Below are 17,158 nucleotides of genomic sequence, written 5' to 3'. Positions count from 1 at the left end.
GGGCAGGACCTCTTGCCAGAGCACCCAGTCATAGAATAAAAAATACATCTCCTAGTAGAGAGCACTGCCTGGATGAATTCACTGTTGGATCCTCTGCCTCTTGGATTCACTTGGCAGTAGGATATTCTCCGCACGCTTCGAAGTCGCACTTTTCCTTCATAGATGTCAAAACCCTTTGCAGAGGTAGGTATGACATGACGTTATCTTCACCTTACAGACAGGGGAGCGGAGAGGCAATGACGGGAAGCTATTTCTCAAGATGAGATAGTGGGTCATCAGCAAAGTTAGAACCATGGTCCTTAAACCACCCCGGCACCGCTGCCACCCTCCCCAGCCGCCTCAGGGAAGACAAGGCTTAAAAGCAGCAGTGATTCCCATTGGAGATGCTGCGCCTTGGAGCACACCAGGACTTCTCAGTGGTGACAAATGGTGACGGTGCCAAATACAGCTCAGCACCTAGGGCTTCCCAGCTGAGCTGGCACACCAAAAAGCTCTGGTGGCACAAATGCCATCCTCCCATAGAACTGGTGTTCCTCAGGCAGTGATGCTCCAGCCCTTGGTGGGCTTCCACAGCTCTCTGGGACCAGCAGAAGGAGAAGCAACGTCTTTTACTGAGAGGAGCATATGAAAACATTAAGAGGGGATCCTCAATCATCTTCCCTCACATTCCCATCATACCTTTCTCTATTAGGCAGCTGTGACTTTGCTAACCTGGCTGATCCATAATTCATAACTATTATCCATGCTCAATAATTACAATGTTAATATTTTGTTAATTTAAAAGGACCTTCCCCTGGCAGAGTTCAGCCTGTACCACTGACTAATGCACAATTTAAGTGTTTATGAACAAAAGTGCTCTCTCTCCTCTTTCTTTTCCTCCTCAGTTCATGTTTTCAAAATGCTGGGGAAAAGAGGAATTCTAACAGGAAACCTCATTACTTTAAGGTAAATTTAAAACTGATGAGATGCACAAAGCCTAATCTATCAATCAAAGCCAATTGTGCTGTACAGACACACTGAAAGCCCTTCACTCTCTAAGCACTAATAGGTAACACTATCAAACTCAGCCCTTCACTCTCTAATCACTAATAGGTAACACTATCAAATTCAGCCCTACACTCTCTAATCACTAATAGGTAACACTATCAAATTCAGCCCTACACTCTCTAATCACTAATAGGTAACACTATCAAATTCAGCCCTACATTGTATGAGAATTGCAGCAGAAAAGCACTTAGTGTAATACCCAAAGAGAGCTTACAGAACACTATTCACTTGGCTTGAAGACAAGACCAAGTATGTTAATAATTCGTAAGCGTCCTTAAGCAATGTGCTTTATCAGTATGCTCAGAAAGGAAATAAAAATACCCAACCAGAACATTTGTAGATGAAAAAGTCAAAATCTAACTTGTGTTCAGCCAGAGAGAACTGTGACTTCTTCTCAGTGTAGGGATTAATTTGTGAATTACACGTGGCTGTGGGGCTGTCCTGGCTGCAGAACCCATCAGACTATCACAGAATCCCAGACTGGTTTGGGTTGGAAGGGAACTTAAAGCTCATCCAGTTCCAACCCCTGCCACAGGCAGGGACACCTTCCACTAGAGCAGCTTGCTCCAAGCCCCTGTGTCCAACCTGGCCTTGAACACTGCCAGGGATGGGGCAGCCACAGCTTCTCTGGGCACCCTGTGTCAGCGCCTCAGCACCCTCACAGGGAAGAGCTTCTGCCTAAGAGCTCATCTCAGTCTCCCCTCTGGCAGGTTAAAGCCATTCCCCTTGGCCTGTCCCTACAGGCCCTTGTCCAAAGCCCCTCTCCAGGTTTCCTGTAGCCCGTTTAGGTACTGAAAGCTGCTCTAAGGTCTCCCCAGAACCTTCTCTTCTCCAGGCCGAACCCAGCTGCAAACTGCAGGAACCATTTCCATTCCCTACTATTCCCCACCCCATTCACCCTTCCTTCTGACCACATTCATTGCAGGCTTGTTTGTAGCAGGATTTCTTGTGTCCTCATCTCCTAGTGCCACATTTTCCCATCAGTCCTCCTAAGCACTACAAATGTACAGCGTTGAACTACAAAAGTACAGCAATGAACTTCACTCAGCCTCCTCTCTCTCAGTTGTGGCTTGCATCCTTCCTCCAGGGGAAGGACACATAGAGACACTGAGCATCCACGACCAGGTCCAGTGCTCATTTTCATGTTATTATCCACCTCAAATTAAAGACTTTCTAAGGTTTTCTTGCTCTCCACAATAAATGCCACTGACAGCACGCTGCTGTAAAACACCCAAAGATTTAGCAGCACCCGCAGGCAGCAGCAGCGTTGACGACGGGATGCAGCAAACATCGAGTTTACACGTATACAGAGACACTGTGCGCTGGTGACAAGTAGTACAAAGGCTTCCTTGATGTGAAGACAGAATGACTGCATTGCTCATGTCAAAAAATGATCAGTGGAAGCATAACAACAGACCATTCTGCATGCTACCCACGCTGCATAAAGCACAAAAATAACTCTTTACGTTTCCTGCGCTTTTTTTGCCTGGTTTCTCAGGAAAAAAAAACAACAAGAGACATGCAATTGCACTGTCAGTCACTGCTCCCCCAAATAACTTTTGAACCTGTTGGCTGATCTCAGGTTTGACAGATAGGCAGAGATCTCAAAGGAATCACATTCCTACCAGATGCGTTTAAATAATAGGGACTCAAACTAGTGCCTTTGCTGAATTCACCTCTGTGCCGTGCTGTGCGTTGGTCTGTACCTCAGGGGTACCAATTAGACCACAAGCCAGAGCAGCTCTCCTGATCAGGGAACAGCTGGGGGAAATGCTTACTTACACCATCAGACAATGCACAAAGGAAAAATCATGTGAGTGCTCTAACCACAGGACATGCTGAGACGAGCATTCCAATCCATCCTTCTCCAAGCAGAGCAGGATCCAGGAACATCCATGCACGCAGCCTGAGCAGCTGGACCTGGCATCTTTGACACTTCCTTTGGTCTCAAAACCAAAGCCACTTAAGACATCGGCAGGCTCTGGGTGACGTTAGTGCTAATGCCCCAAGGATTGCCCTGTTTCCCCAAGGCACAGCAATAAATGGCATTACCTTCTTCAACCTCCCCTGTCTTCCCCCTTGGAGCTGGAAACAGAAATGCATCCTCTGAGCTAATCAAGCACTTGCTTTAGTAGCTTAGGCTCTTGCTACCGTTACCAAAAGAAATAAATAGAGAAGCACTGCCTGGCAAAGAGCAAGATTTCTATTCAGTTTGAAGGGGATGTGTGTGACAGGGAAGCTGCAGAACTCTCATTCTAATAGCCAGTGCTGCTAATTAAAACTGTTTTGGAAGATGTGGAGCTAGCATATAAATCACCCCACTATATGCTATAAATAAGAGGCAGATACTGAATTGAATAGCTCCCATTTGTCAACTGAATGAAGAGATTTGATTGTGCCTTTCTGAATAATAAATCCAGACATACCTAGCAGGGCACTGAGAGTTGCAAGAGTGTCTCTTATCAAACAACAATGATTATATTATAGGGTATGCATTATAGCGGATCATCCATTTCTCTTGTTTTCTCATTTATTGCTGACATCCTCCCTCCCAGATGATACATTTTGCTCTGTACAGCCTGTCTTCATGCAAAGGTCTCAGAAGCGAGGCAGGAGTGAACATTACTGAGTCAATATGCACCTACTAGGATGTATCACAGAGCAGAGGGAAGATTAGTAGGGAAACCGAGTTGTGGTACACAGGTTTTTCTTCCTATCCTTTTTCCCATAGCACTTCCATAGGAAACTCAAAACACAGCAGGTCTCACGCAGAGGAGAGGCACAGTTCTTATAGGCAACGGATGCCCATTCATACAAAACAACACAGAGAAGCAAAGAAATTCCTTAATATCATCACTGAACAATGGAAACCCCAAATTGCACACACAGAGCAACAGATTTGCAACAAAATAACAACAATAATAATAAATAAATAATAACAATAATAATAATATAAAGGTACCTCACTCCTTTGTGAAAAGCTCTTCTCAACCATGAGCGCTAGATCTCGCTCACAGCCACCGTATCTTTCTCACTGTAAAAAACAAATAAATGGGCACTAATTAGGAAATGCCATTTATTAATGCTAAGTTCAGAGCAGCTTCAAATCTTGCACATACTCATAAAGAAGAAGATTTAGGATTCCCTGTCACACGGAAGGCTGCGGAAGGTTAATTGAGTTCACGGTGGAGGTATCATTACCTCTATAACATATCTAAGGAAATAAGTACTGCAGGCAGGTTATGGAGATAGATTTATTTTAAGCCTTTCAAACTATTTGTTAAGTTTTTGCCCTCTAACAGGATGATGATTCCTCTCACTTTGTCCCCAAAGCCTACGGAGCAACTTTCACAGCATCCCTCAACCAGCGGGTTTCACACCTTCCCCTGCGCAGATGCTCTCATCCCACCCACTGGCAGACATGAGGTGCAGGTGATCTATGACCTCTGGCATCTATTCCCATTTTCCCAAAGGAACAACAACCTCTGGGACTGACCACGGGAATCAGTGCAGGCTTTTTTATCCCCTGCCAAAGAAATCACTGCTGGCTGGAAGTCAGTGAAACAAGCCAAGGAACTTCAGGGAGCTTCCCAGGAGCTGTGCCTTTACCTTGTCTTCTGCTGGGGCTTAAAAGTGGGGAGAAAAAAGGGGGAATCCCCCCCCCCATCTGGGCCCCCCCTTCCAAAAACCATACCGTCTACAGTCCTTTCAGTATCACTAAGATAGATAGTGTCCTTCTTGTGGCCTGCTCCTCATTTGCTCAGGCTAGTAAAGCTGTGACCCATGTGTACTGTTTTTATCAACAAGGACTGTAAATCGGGATGATTTTATCATTTTGGGGTTATGTTTGCCAATAAAAGGGAAGAGACACAGCTAGGCTGAAAGCATTTGATGGCTACACATCGATTTTGAAATCCCGGCCATGGCTCCCGCATCCTGAAGTGCTTACCTTGCTATCCACCCTCCCCTTACTTCCTTGAGCTCCTGAGTCTAAATAACATTCTAGGCACTACAAGTCAGGCCATGGCCTGTGTGTTACCAGCTCTACCAAGACTTTGCAGTCACTATTCAGTGCCTGCTGATGATACAAAAGCTACTGCAGGGGGCTTTCCTTGCTAAAAACAAGCAGATGGGACTCAGAGCACAAAAAGGGTAAAACACCATTAACAAAACCCATTTATTCAGATGACCTGAACTTGAAATGAAGGTGTTAAAACCCAAGACAAAGAAGATTTCTGATTGGCAGTCAGTGAAGTCATACCTGTGCCAATTACAGAGGTAATTCAGGGGGCTGCCTTTAAGAAGAAATTATTCTGATACAGCAATAACACATTGCAGACAGCCCATTTGCAGGGGATTACATGGCACTTCTCAGGTAGTCAAAGCCACTGAGCCTTTTGACCTTGTGCCTCCTAACGCTACAGGAGGCATAATCGCATGGCAATGCACTGCTTGTCATGTGTGGCTTATTGCTTAAATAAAGGCCAGCCACCCAGCAACGTGAGCTGTGGACCTCAGGCTCATTTTCTATGAGTTATGACGTGAAAACAACATGAATGTAATAAACAGCGCTATTAATTAGTTTGTTATATCATTTCAGAGGCTACACAGACTGAGAAACAGTAGGGGAAGCCTGTGCCAGGCTAGAATAAAAGCATTTCTCAGGTCGTTGCCTTAAAAGCAGATATTTCATGGTACCGTGGTGCTTAGACAAGACAAGTAAATCTTTGCACGTTGCAATCTTGAACTCACTCGAACTAATCGTCTCGCCAGATGAGATTCTAGCTCGCTTGCAATCGTAGCGTTCATAATGAACACCACGCAAGGTGAAAATTGATATCAAGAGCATTTCTAAGAGCTAAAAAGTTAACACCTAAATTGGAAATCAATATACACTTTAAGTATTGATGAGCAGAATAGAAATCTTCGAGGTTTTGCCTCTGCGGTGTGAATACTGGTACATGTTGAGCTAAAGTCTGCTGAAATACCCTACTTTGAACAGTTATTAAAAACCAATCCCCCCCCCAAAGCAACCAAACCCTATGCTTTATGGAATGATTGCCTAATGCTATCACAAACATGTGCCTCTGGGCAAAACCACCAGGAACATGCTAAGCCAAATGCCAGCAGTGACTTTTTAACTGTCTGCTAGTTTCTGAAGTTGTGCTTGCCTCCTCAAGACGAACAGCAAAGACTGGATTAAACCACAGCTGAGAAGCATCACCTTTGAGGATGATGGCCTTTGGTACAGGCATCAGAAGAGCAGGTCTACACCTGGTGATGGAGCACAGGGCAAAGATTGGGAGCCTGCTCAGTATGTGAACCCGGCAGTGCTCAAGGCCAGGTTGGATGGGGTTTGGAGCAAGCTGCTCTAGTGGAAGGTGTCCCTGCCCCTGGCAGGGGGTTGGAACTGGGTGAGCTTTAAGGTCTCTTCCAACACAAACTGGTCTGTGATTCTGAGATGTTGCTTTTGGGAGCAGAATTAGTATCTCTGCACAGAGCTCTGCTCTTACAGTGGGGACACATCTCCTTGGGTCAATACCAGGTGAAGAGCAGCTGCAGAATATGTCATCTATCTGCTCAAAGCAAGCTTTTCAGAGTCACTGATGAATGAAATAGCTGTGAAAAACAAATGTCTTATTGTTCGAGTCCTCCAGCCTGTAAGGAAGCAGGAAATTCTGTGCACTGCATCAAAAGAAACACTTGACCCTATGTGATCAGTTCCTCCTCATAATTATTACGCGCCAATTTTTGCCATGTTTCTCAGGTGAAAAGGGGCAAGAATAGCTCAGAAAAGGTTAGAAACGCTGTACATCTCTATAAATATTTGTTGGTCTGCATTCCTTTAACTTTGCATGATTAAATACAGCCTGCTTCTGTTCTTCCACTTTATCCTCCGGGGAAATTCATCATCAAAATTATTGTACAGCATTCATTACTCTAGCCTCATTTAAAACCTTGCCCTACTTATTATTTAGGCTGCAAAAAAAAATATGTTGCTTTGTATAGTATTTCCTATAATAGTCTCAATCATTACATTTAAAAAGATTGCTGTAAGGCAGCTTAGCCTGTATTAGAGAGAAATAAAGTACAATTCCATAGTTAAGCGTTACAGTTCTTATTCAGCTTTTGTTTCCCAAATCGTAACAACGCAATGTTGCAATTCCTTAAAAGTCTCTTGCTGCTAATTAGCAACATTGAGGACTTCAGTCCCTGCATTTGAAAGGGACATGTAGTGGCTCTTTTCCAGCTTGAGCAGTAGTGGGGAAAGGCAGAGAGATGAGAAGGGAAGAGAAGGAAGGAAAGGCAGGAGGCTCCATCAATTTGAAGGCACAGTGATCTAAATCAGTGGTGCAGGGAACCCACCCAGGTATAACAGAGCAGCAGGCAAAGCAAAGGAATCACCTGTTTCTAACTCTGATTCAAGGTTTCTGTTTAGGACAAAGAGCTATTTAAAAGAAACAAGATGCAAGGTCTAAAGGAGGGAGAAAATGTAACTGAAATCCCAGTAGTGATTTGGGAAAGTGTTCTTACCGATACGTGAAGCCTCTTAATTTGGGTTCCTTCACTAACGGGAGTACTCTGATGCCAAGTACCATTGCTGGGGTTTTTGATACTGTTGTGTATGTGCCTTCTGTACTTCTGAAAAAGCATCATTAATCAGAGTCTGAAGTCCCTGGCACAGACCCTCCTGAAATGCAGACCCTCCTGGGGAGGTTATCATAGAAAGGTCATCTCTTCCCCCACCAGCAGCCCCACCAGGATGTTCTCCTGCATGGACTGCAGAACTGAACACTGGTTTATTTGTGGTTTGACCATAGCAAATACAGGGTGGGGGAAAAGCCACACATTAACACTGAACGTGTTATGTCATTGTGCTTATTGGCTCCTTTAGGTTGCTCCAATTTCCTTACTGCCTTCCCTGCACTTGAATGACCTCAGCTAGGACAAATCTAGCTACCCTTCCACCCCATCTCCATCCCAGATCAAAGACCTCATGGAGGACTTAGGAACACTGAGGGAACCCCTGGTTTAACCCTCTGCAATGGTGAAAGCTGCCTGGTTATACCTAATCTTCAGCTTCAGGTTTTGAGTCACGACTATACTTTTCCCTGTCACACACCTACCTTGTCTGACTGCTTTCTACGAGATACCTTGCTAAAGAGCTTTCAATATCATAAATGAATGAGATAAGCCAGTTTCTCTCTCTTCATTTCTTATTGACAAGTTCAAAGACTTCTAAGAGATTAAGAGTGAAAGACTGTAAGTGACCTGATGGGTCATCAAACTTAGGCTTTTCCTATCACTTCCAGCCATACACCTCAGTACCTTTCTACTGGATAAGCCTGATTTTATCAGCATCTCCCAAATGTTTTCTTTTTTGCTTATCATTTGAACCCGTTTACCAGGTACAAATGAAAGACTTAGTGGTCTGTAACTCCCTGGATCATTTTCTTTCTGGTGTCACAAGAAGGCATTTTATCCTTTCTATCCATGGAGCAGACGTATCCCACAACACCCACTGGAAGGGAAACAAAAAAAAGACCTAAGTCTTGGTGGAAGGAAGGGAAGGCAAGAGGATAGCAGAGCTGATGTTCATACAAGATGTATTGCCAACTCCAGTACATGCAGTGCACTGGCAAACTAATGAAACAATGAAAATCCCTATTTTATAACAGTGAGAAATTGAGGTAGGGATCAATATTTTCCTTACTTAATGGACTTAATGGATAAAACCATATTAATTTTGGACCCCTAATTGTATGGATTCAGAATTAATAATGAAAGCCATGCAACATGCATCAAATACAGCTTTTCCATGAGTCTGGTCAGCAGAGGCTGGTTGCAGTATGTTCTGAGGAGGGTCTGTGTGCTTCCTATGACTGGAGGGACTGTGCTCATTAGCTGTGCTGTGCTCCGGAGGGGCAAATTACCATACACAAACCCAACACCCAGCTCTGTGCTCCTAGCACACGCAGATGCACGTTGGCAACCACGCTGCCTTTCAACAAAATACGTCAGGAAAATCCATACTGCTAAAATATACCTTTCCCCATAAAAGGGGTTTTCATAAGAGGGAAATATCCTGTGCCTCCTCTCCCCAGCAGCCATCTGAAGTGCATAAAAAGGTTTAGAGTTGTAGTTTGCTGCAAAGAGCAGCAGGGATCTCACCCAAAGGGGACACTGCTCTGGTTCAGGGCCAGGAGAGGTCAAACATCACCGCAGTGCTATGGTCACAAGCAATTTCCAGCAAGGCTGAGCCGCAGCCCATTAACCCATGTGCTACGCACACACACCACGTTATAATGCTCACATGAGAGGGAGCAGCTTGCCACCCTCTGTGGGGCCATAACAGCCCCAAACCCCTTCTTACCCACAGCAAACATTGACTATGACATGAGTTCACCTCCAGAGTCTGACCCACAAAGCACTTCAGTGCAAAGAGCATCTCCTCAAACCAGGTTCCTGGAGGAACCTGGAAAGCATGTGCGGGGTTCAGTGTGGTGAGTGCCACTAACACAGCAAAAATGAGTATGAAGGTGAACCTGAGCAGATCCTCAATGCTTGGAGAGGAAGGGGAGGAATAAATATGGTGGGTTTGGTTTGGTTTTCTGAGTGATGCATTAATCCTATGCCTTGCAATGAAACCTTTTTCAGAAGAAAAAAAAAAACAGTATTCTGGTTGTTTCCTGCAATAAATCAGCATTGTCCTTTGCTTTATAAACCAAAGCTATTATCTAAGATATTAGAAGCCCCCTTCCAACCCAAACCATTCTGTGATTCTATGATATGATTCGATAATATTCTGAAATATAGCTAAACCTTTATGTGAGCATTTAAACCAAAATATAAGATTACCTAATGAAACGCTTGCAACTTAATGCTGCTCCTAGAAGGGGAGACCAAAGCTACAACAAGAGGCAGAAGGCATAGCTGGTGTGTTGGAACGGCCAGGAAAACACATCAAATCACTTCTTTACCTCGTGGATGCACAAACAACAGATTTGGGGTCCCCATGCATGGATCCCCACCACTGCCAGCCACAAGTGCCCTGCAAGCAGAAGCTGCTTCCTGCTGGACAGGGGAGCTCTGGTGCCTTTGGTCATGGAGGCAAATTTCCTACAACATACTGGAGCAGGTATTTCCCTGCAGCTCAAGGAGAGGATCAGTCCAAAACAGATACCCATACTGAAGACTCCACACTGAAGAAGGTTCATCCTGGAGGATGGGTGCACACAAGCACAGGGAAAATGTGTAAGGAGGAAGAAGTGTCAGAGAGGGGCTGTTACAGAATAACCACAACCCCCAGTTCCTACCCACCCTATGCTGCTGCAGGGGGGAGGAGGAGGAGGTAAGGAGTTGGGAATGAAGGAGTGGAGTTCAGCCTGGGAAGACGTGGGGAGGAGATGTTTTAAGTTTCTTTGTTTCTCACCATCCTACTCGAGTTTTAAGTGGCCATAAATTGGTTTTCCCCCAAAACAGTAACTGGTAAGTGATGTCTTTATCAACCTATGAGCTCCTCCATCATGTTTTGTCCTTCCACCCTGTTAAGGAGGAGGGGCGAGAGCAGCTGGATGGACCTTTGAGCAGCTAGCTAAGGTCAACCCACTGCACTTGTCCATTCCCTGGCAGGCATGCCTTTCTTCCCAAGAGTTTATTTGGAGGAGCTTGCTGTTAAACCAGCATCCCACAGAGTGATAAGTGCACAGTACAGGACCTGCAGATGGACGTCATGACAGGGACCACTGGACATCAGCCATAGGCAGGATCCTGATAACCTCTATCAGAACACTACTTCTCCATAACTTTAAGCTATGGAGGCTGGGAACTGGCTAGTGTGGAAGAGAAAAAAGTTGATCCCGGCATGACAGCCTTTCTGCCAATCCAGCCTCTATCATTTATTTAAATGTTCTTCTAATCTTCCAGGCTGTGCCTCACACATTTACAATCTTAAATTCTTTATGAGCAGCAGGATTAACACCCCTTTCATCAGGCTGGGAGCAAGGCAGATCCTCACTAGTTTTGATCTGCTCCCGAACCCCAAAGCTTTCAATAGTTGTTATATTCTGAGCTCTGGTTCTCCCCACACAGGAAAGCTGCAGCTTTCCTGTGGTGCAGCCTACAGCTTCAAATTGTTTGTATCCCATCAGTTCCATGTGAAAGCCTTAACACCTCCATCCACTTCCTGACCTCAGATGACTTTCTATCAGCAGAAAGAGAAACTACCAGCACTGATGGGATGGCGGTGGGATCATCAGTAGCTCGTCAGAACATGAGTCAGAGAAATCACACACCTCCTCCTACACCTCGGATCAGTAGAAATAAGCTGTCAGGTTGGCAAGAGTCCTCTCTGTTCCAGATCATCCAAAGGAAATTAAACACTTTAAGCAGGAAGGTCCAGGTCCCTAAGTCAAAGGACACCTCTTTTTCTGTGGTCCTTTTCACAGGTTTTACAAGAGGTCAATAAGCAAAACAAGGTGGTCAGATCTTCAAATGCTTGCTGTGTTTGAGGTCTCCCACACGTACATGGCAGTGTAAGTGAGGCACTGAGCAAGAGCTGAACCTTGCTTCTGTCGGTTCTTCTCCAAGGCCAAGCCACCACATCCTGATGTCAACCCACTGCTACTGCTAGGTAAGACTGGGCACCCTGTCACCTATAGTGCCACCCTAAAGCCACGGTTCAGGCCTGAGACTGTAAAACGAGCATTTTCCCTCCAGTTACACTCTTGCAACGGAGGAGAAAGAACAGTTCTCAAAACCCTATTTAGTGTACCAGAGGTGAATGGGTCAAGGCTGCGGACCTTCCCTTCCAGGCCAGAGCATCTCCCTCTAGGGACCATTTACCAAATTCCATCACTTTCCCCGTATGCTTTGTCTGTTATTCGGGCAGACTTCATTCCCATCTACTACTGAGTCCCTCTCCTGCACAGATGTGTGAGCTTCATGCAGCTAAAACCTGTCTGATAACATCCATCACCATCTTGCGCACTGGGGGGTTCAACCTGTGTGCAAGTGCTACTACTCTGATGAAAATAATGAAAACTGATTATCTCATCATGTCATTTGCAGTGGAAAGAAAGGCTGATTTTGACTTTTGAGTAGTTGGATCTAATTCTCTGTCACGAGTTCACTGTCATTTTCTCCTCCGTAGCCTTTTTGTGTTTCTCACCTGCGAAAGGCAAGGGTCATCTCTGCCTATGCTTCTGTTCCACAGCCAGTGTTGTAGAACAAATACTGATGAGAATCATGATGATAATGAGGAAAATAATAATGAGCATTGATCTCGATGGAGATGCTCCTCTGCTCTACCAGGCCACTGAGATGAGAATCGGGAATCCCCTGACATACAGGATGTGTCACGCTAAGGTTTAATTAACAGCAAATCACAACCCAAATGACATTTTTCCTGCCCCCCCCATCCTTGATTTTCATCACTGACTTTTCACGGCAAAACTCCAGGGGACATTGGGAAATAGAGGAGAAAGCAAAAACTTCTGCCTCTGTGTACAGCTTGTTACAGTGAGGAAGTCAGTCATCCATGATTCCTCTCTGATTTTCTACAGTGTAAATCATGAGCTACTTCAGTGTATTCCATGGAGAGGCATCAGTACAGATGAGAGGAGAATTAGGTCCAATGTGCTTCAAGAAGACACACTTGGCATGTTATTTCACAGCTCCATGTGCTAATGGCAACACGCTAACTCCTTGATAATGGTGCCATCAGTGCGTGTCTGCTGAACATGTACCAGCGTTCTTTTACTGCAAAAGAAGAGTGCTGATGTCCAGTCAGAACACTTTGCACTTCCACAGCACCATCTCCAGCACTTTCCCAACAAATTAACCTAGGTGAAATGCTCAGGAGAGCACCATTAGAGAGTCAGCAGGAAGCCTTGCTTGTGGGGTCAGCTCAACTGAGCATCACCCCATGCTGCTGCAGTGGAGGTGGGCTTGCCCCAAGAACCTGCTGCCTTGCGCCACCTTGGCTTTCCCATAACCATGCAGAAACCCCACGTCCAGCAGCTGGTGACTGCCAAAACCATTTCTTCTTATCATTGCTTGTTATATTACTTTTCAGCCACATTTTGACTTGAACTAGGTCCCTGTGAACACCACTGGGGGAGCAGGACAGCCAACCCAAGGGGGCAGGATGTCCCCTTTTTAGCAGCAAGAACCATTTACACTATGGCACAAAGAACTCTATAGATTTATAAGGTTGCTCCGAGCTCCTATCAGGATCAGAAGAAATCAATGCTCAAAGGAAACTCAGGTAGCTGTAAATAATCAGGAAGTGGTGTTCAGGACTGAAATAGTTACTTTTCAGGTATGATTTTTGCTATTGGTGTTTCTGTGTTATAAATATTTCTATCTTGTTTACAAGTGCCAGGCATTTGAATGGTTTTTCCCAATAAATGTAAACCAGTTTTCTGATTGACATACTCCTCTGTGCTGCTCATACAAGATATCATACAGAAACATGGGCTCCCTTTCTCTCAAGACCTAAGGCAGATCTTGTTTATGACAAAGTGCAACATATAAAAGACTTCTATTTATAATCACTGCCATGAAGTAGTTGGCTTATTTTACAGACTAAGTAGGAGGAAGTAAGGAGTATCTCAGGCAATTCAATGCATTTATATCCATTACATATTAACTCATTACATATTGATCATGGAAGGAATTAATTGTTCAGATTAAATCAATCTCCAACAGGGTAAGGTCATAGACTTGCGCTGTTAACTGCAATCAGACACTTAAAAAGAGGATACCAGCAGAATAGCTAAGAAAAGAGGTGCATCTTCCATTGATAACCTATCCCATAAGCATTTCCCATGGAAATGTTCACATAAAACCACAGCTGAGTTCAGAATGCAGAGCTGCACTGCACATATATATGTATAACATATATATGTATATACATACACAAAAACTACTGAGCTTCAGCGTACTGTCCTACACTATAATCTAGCAGCCTCTCCTCCCCACAAGCAGCTTCTTCCTGATAAAGAACAGCTCTTCCTGACAGGAGAAGATTCTGCTGATGAAGCAAAAAAGGAGGACACGAGGCTGCACAGCTCCAGCCCTCCTGCATGGCTGCGCTCTGCATGCGTGGAATCAACATTTCCTGGCAGGAGCCAGCCCAGGGCAAGGCAGCAGCAAGGAAATTTGGATCCTCCCTTTGGGAGAAATAATTGATCATGCTTTAAAGGAAAGGGAGAAATAAAAAGCCAAGTTTGCATAGAACTGAAGCAAGCCAATGCTGCAAATCGTAACTCAACCAGCTCACGCTGCTGCAAGCCAGAGATCTCTGATCTAATCGAAGTGAATAGCTTGAAGTGCACTGCTATTAAGAGAATCAAAGCTCCTGCGTCTCAGCTTCAATGTCTGGGAAACAGAAGTAATAGTGTTTACCCACCTTACAGAGATAATAGGAGTAGTTATGTTCATACAGAAATGTGATCATGTAAGAAAGCACCGTGGTATGAAAGTTCCAAGTATTATTATTAGGTGTGTGTTTTGGTACTCCAGAAATAAAACTCAATTCAAGCTCTTCTATTTCTTTGACACTTGTAACAGGCTCCCGATGCGGCGGAAAAACCCCTGCTCAAAAATAAACAGCAGAATAATGAGCTTTCCTTATTTAATTCACCAAATCGGCACAAGAAGCTCATGTTTAAACAGAAAATGAAAAGGAAACTTGCTGCTGTGCCAGAACAGCAGCACAATCAATTTTAATTAGCATTGCTCATTGTGGGGAATGATAAGGTATCAGTCATAGTAATTGGTGGTGTTGACAATTAGTCAAAGTTATTAACATCTCAAGACCCAGGACAAAAAAAACCTTCCTGAATTTTAAGTACCTGGAGAAGGCTTGCTTCGAAATTCCCAAGTTTTGCACAGTCTGGGAATATTGCTTCGATTTATTCTTTGTTGGCTTTCCACCAGAGCACAAGCTCTGTAATAACACAACCAACACAAATGTCACCGGTGCTTGATCAGTATGAGTTTTCCAGGGAGATCTGCTGCGAGTGGGGCACCCTGGCTGGTGAGCACCATCACATCCCTGCTTCTCACTTCTCTCCCTTTGTTTCCCTTCACCTCCTTTAGACGCTCATCCCAGATGCTATCTTGTTAGACACATGCGGACCAAAATGGATCAGGAGATGCTTGCAGCCAGCCTAAGTGCTGTCAGCTCTGAGCTGGAGCATCGCCAAACCCCACATAGTCCCATGTGGGACTATAAGCCCTTATATACACAGAGCTAGAGGGATGCTGGCCATGCAAGCAGTAACAACTGCTACTTGTAGATATTGCCCAGACCACATCCTTTAATGGCCGATATCAGCAATTCCTCAGGCTTCTTAGAAACTCAGGTATAAGTCACCAGCCACAACATCAGGCACTCGAGGGCTTTGACATGCTCTCACTTAGACCTGGGCAGCCCCAGTGACCATCCTGCCTGTGTTTGCTATCGGACTTATGCTGAAAGAGAATCTGCACTGGCAAAGGAAGTCAGTGATTGTATTAACCAGCTGAGCAAACCAGATAGCTCACTTACGTGGTTCAGATTAGAATTGACACAAAGATTTCTAATGTTTCAGTAAGGTGAACTTACGGACACAGCTGATGCTAAAAAGACAGAGCAAGAGCATCATCAATTGAACCAAAAAGCATTTAGTTAATATGAAGTTAATCTGACCATCTGCCCTGGGAAGACACCATTGTTTTCTGCTAGAGGAATTTCAGGGAATATATCCCACCTCCCACCGCCTTCTGTACCTTTATTGTAAATGAAGATATATATAATACAGCAATAGCCATCCTTCTGGTGTAAGTAGGTGCTACAGTTTAAAATAGCAGAGGTGACACCTATTACTCATTTGTCCACTCGCTTTAATGTGTTTATTTGTATGGAAATTAAAAGTCAGGTAAAAACAGCATCTCTTCTCCTACCACTGGTACCTATTACACTGTCATGGCTATTCTTCGGACCCTGGGCTATTACCACTCCCAAAGAGACGCAGCCTGTCATGCAACAGAGTAAAGTATGAGAGTGCCACAAAGGAATAAATCCTATCTGCCAGATGCTGTCAAGCAGCACCACTGGCATCGCTGCCAGAGAACACAGAGGAACTCCCCCAAAATCCAACTGAGATTCAAAGCAAAGAAACTCGGCTTTAAATTCCCCCCCCCCCCCCCTCAGCCACCGGCCTGGAAGAGCAGCAGCAGGGCTCTGCCACCGCGTCCGCAAGATAAACACCATTTTCAAGGTCAATTTCCTATGACCAGTTGCTTCATTTCTCATCATTTTCTGTCCAACTTCATAGATTACCACTTAAAATTGATTTATTCTTTCCTTTTCCAGCATTACTTTGCACTTCATTTAAAAGGGGGGTGCGGGTGGTGGCTTCTTTTTTTTCCCCTCTGCTCTGTACAAATGCGCTGTCATAAGACGATGAGGCTCAGCTGGGTTTCAATTGACTAAAATGACTGCTAAGTAAAGCAGCGTGTTATAAAAGCTAAACCAAATCAAGAAGCATCTTCCAACCATCTCCCCCTCTCTTCCCTACTGCTAGAAATATTGTTTTTAAGACAGCGTCTTGAGCTGTTACATTGTGGAGCTTTGATTGTAAAGAAACGTTTTAATAGCCCCTAATAGAAAACAAAAAGTCGTATTTAGGTCTTGCCAGGGCTTGAGATCCCTTCTGCAGGCCGGTAGCATTCACACTTTAGATCAGATTAAAGCTGACAGAGATGAAACTGCGCTGGCCCACATCCTTGGGCTTGCTCCAGGGCCTCTCATCTGCATTTCATCGTGATGTGAGCACATGTTCCCATCATTGGTACACTCATCTGCATCACTCTGAATGTTAATCACAGGCTAACCCAATTTCTTCAGCAAATTTATTACTTACTGTTCATTAAAGTTCATAAAACCTAATGTGAGCCTGAAATAAGCAGAACAATCTTAACACGTAGTCCTTAGCCACACGGTAATTCAGAGGTGGCAATGTAAGCCTGAGGAGCTCCTCCTTCGAAGGCACATGACAAAATCTGTCAGATATTCTCCAGGGAATACAAGGGGGGGAAAGGAGGCAGTGAGATACTAAGA

General features: G+C 44.5%; 2 protein-coding genes across 3 annotated transcripts in view; both read right to left on the bottom strand.

Moving 5' to 3' along the window:
* Window positions 1-17,158, bottom strand: part of MYSM1 (Myb like, SWIRM and MPN domains 1) — a 476,369-nt gene that overhangs the window by 95,980 nt on the left and 363,231 nt on the right. The gene's annotated exons all lie outside the window — the stretch shown is intronic.
* DAB1 (DAB adaptor protein 1) overlaps window positions 1-17,158 on the bottom strand; it is a 483,239-nt gene that overhangs the window by 248,285 nt on the left and 217,796 nt on the right. For both annotated transcript variants that reach the window (XM_061451126.1, XM_061451125.1), the window contains exon 2: window positions 4,010-4,081. The gene's annotated coding sequence lies outside the window, so the exon portion shown is untranslated. The remainder of the gene's footprint in view (window positions 1-4,009; window positions 4,082-17,158) is intronic.

The sequence above is a fragment of the Pezoporus flaviventris genome, unplaced genomic scaffold (assembly GCF_033815535.1).
Source record: "Pezoporus flaviventris isolate CSIRO_AGI_PZ_B2104156 unplaced genomic scaffold, CSIRO_AGI_Pfla_v1 ptg000013l, whole genome shotgun sequence".
Taxonomy (NCBI): Eukaryota; Metazoa; Chordata; class Aves; order Psittaciformes; family Psittacidae; genus Pezoporus; species Pezoporus flaviventris.
Note: the sequence above shows the minus strand (reverse complement) of the source record. Positions and strands in the feature narration are given on the sequence as shown.